Source organism: Terrapene carolina, unplaced genomic scaffold, assembly GCF_002925995.2.
Source record: "Terrapene carolina triunguis isolate 2854851 unplaced genomic scaffold, T_m_triunguis-2.0 Scaffold167, whole genome shotgun sequence".
NCBI lineage: Eukaryota > Metazoa > Chordata > Testudines > Emydidae > Terrapene > Terrapene triunguis.
The window spans coordinates 119,953-122,816 of record NW_020664518.1 but is presented as its reverse complement, the minus strand read 5'-3'; positions in this window follow the sequence as shown (position 1 = coordinate 122,816).

Here is a 2,864-nt window from a genome sequence, read left to right as displayed (position 1 = left end):
GTGTTGGGAGGGGGGTGGGGAGGTGTTTGGGGGGCTCCTGCAGGGGCCAGGGGTACCAAAATACAAGTTTACCCAGGGCGCCAGTTTCCCTGCCCCCAACTCACATCCACCTACTTTGCCCAGCCCCCGCCCCCACCAGGCACGCCCAGCACCCCCCCAGCTCACTGTCCCCCACTGGCCACACCCGGCCCCCACCCCCCAGCTCTCACAGACAGTCACTCAGCAGGGAGCCTCCGAGCGAGCCAGTGACAGGAATCACAGTGCTTTACAATAAGGGCTGGTCACAAACCACAGCCGTGGGAGCCCCCCCGGCCCGCAGACACCACCAAGCTCCCGGCAGCCGTCTGAGGGGGGGATTGACACAGGGCTGGGCTGGTGCCGGGGCTCGGACTGCCCTGGAGTGCAGCTTCTCTGGAGTAGCCACTTGGGCACAGCTCAGCTCTCCCGGGGCCACCGCCTAGCCCAACCACAGAGAATCGGTCTCATCTGCAGCCCAACGGCACAGCCGCCCAGTCCCCGTGCAGAGGAACCGGCTCGGCCGGGGCCCTCCCAGGGCGCCTCTTGCTCTGTTCCCACGCACCCCCTGCTCGGGGCCATCCAGCTGCATGGCTGGCTGCTCCCCTTCCTGTGCTGCCAGGCTGGGCGCCGCGGGGCAGGTCACTTACGTCAGCCCCTTCTTGAGCGCTTCGTACACCTCGTCCAGCCGGTCAGGCTGTGGCACCTTGGGTGGGGGGGACTTGTGGGACATGGAGAACATCCTCCTGACCCGGGAGCCAGTCTTCCTGGACACCGTTGGGGTGCTGAAGGGAGGCAGGTTCCTGAGGGGAGGAAGCACAAAGAGGCCGGGTGAGCTTCCTGCTGGCGCGGCCACCTGGTCCCTGCTGCCCGGTGCCAGGAGCCGAGCGCCTGGGGACAAGGCCACACTCTGCAGGAATCACGGAGGGGGGAAGCGCCAGGAGCAACGGCAGCCCTCGCCCTTTCCCACCTGCCATGGCTCAGTGGGAACCTGCCACCTGGGGCTAGTGCCAGGGTGCGGAGAGCTGCCGGTGGCTAGCCCTGCTCAAAGCCGGGCGGTAGCAATGCCAGCAGTGTGGGCGTCCCATCTCCTTGAACGCTCGCCCACTCTAGCCAGCGCTGAGCGGGGCCGGGGCCAGGGCCAGGGCCATGCAGGGCTGGTGTAGGAAGGTCAAGGGAGCCCACATTCCCACCCCCGTAGTCACAGAGCCCAGTCCCAGCCTGGGCCGGACCACAATTCTCTGTGCACCCAGGACAGGGCCAGAACCGCAGCCAAAGCCACCATGCCCATGTCCAATCACCGCCATGTCTGCAGCAGTGAGCCTGCCAGTAACCCCGGGTCGATCCGGCCTCCGACACGGGTCCCGGCCATGGAAACGCGCCGCTCTAGGCATGTTAATAACTCATGAAGAACCCCCCACACACACACCAAATCAAACCTCTCAGCGCTGGAGAGAGGAGCCTTGCAGTGCGACCTGATGGGCAACGCACCTGGGCTCTGAGCGACCCGGGAGGGGGAGCCCATGGCCCGGACACTCAACTGCCAAGGAAGAACCGGGAGAGGGGGCAGGTTCTCCAGCAACCAGCACCCCAACCATCAAAGCCGACTCTGTGGCTGCACCTGGGGCTGAGGCGGACGCCAGCACCACCTCCGGCCGCGCCTCTGAACCCCTGGTTCTGGAAGTGGCACCCACGGTGGCTAGATAGAGCCTGCTCCGATTTCAGGGCTCCTCTACTGGCCAGGGGAGTGCTGGGCGTGAAGGAGACCTGGTGCTCTGCCCGTTTGCTGGGCACTAACTGGGACAAGAAGTGGGGCTGGTCCCAGCTCACGCGCCAGCTTCCTCCCTGCAGAGTTTGCCACGGCCCCGTTCAAGCAATGCATTGAGAACTCAACCCCAGGCCACATGCCCGAAACGGGCAGGGAACAGAACAGCGGATGCAGGACTCTCACAATCACTCAGCGCCTCCAGAGAGACAGGAAACGTGACCTCTGCACACCCGGGCAAGCCATTAACCCAGCACCCAGCGGCAAGGACCACAGCCCAGACTCCCTGCCCAGGGGCAGCTCCCAACCATCCGTAACTGAGACGCCGAGAGAGAGGACGTGGGCCCAGCACGGCACATTCTCCAGGCACTGGGGGTCCCAGCGTGGCCCTCGGAAAACTCTCCCACAACCCCATCGGCCCCCCCTTGGGAAGCTCCATCCCGGATTTCTAAGCAAGGCATGATGTCCATGGGTCTGTCCAGCTGTCCTCTTTCTCCCCCAGGATCCCAGAAATCCCCACACATTCATCTCCCTTTGGGCCAGCTCTGGAGCCTAGAAGCCCATCTTTAGGACAGCACGCCACCACTGCCTGGGCCAGGACATCACCTCCTTAAGGCAGCAGCCAGAGCTCGCCCAGCTCCCCAGAGCGCCCCACGGCCCGAGTCGAGCACTCCAGCAGGGCTGGGCAGCACCACTCTGCCCGCAGGACATGGAGCCCAGGGCCTGCTCAGCATTACCATGGACGCTAGCCTTGACCCTCGCCACACGGGCCCCCAAATGGCCCCCCGCCCTGTCACACACACGGATCTCTGGTCTTCCGACTCCCGGAGCCAGAGGCACTCGAGCGCCCACAGCAGAAAACAAAGGCTGGGACGGCAGGACCAAAGAATCCCCCCAACCAGTGTTCCCTTTAATTTTTTACATCCATGTGTGGAATGAATTTTGTTATGTGCACCAATATGGAGGTGATGTGTGGCAGGGATGGGGCCGAGGGGTTCAGAGTGTGAGAGGGGGCTCAGGGCTGGGGCAAAGGGTTGAGATGTGGGAGGGGGTGAGGGCTCCGGCTGGGGGTGCGGGCTCTGGG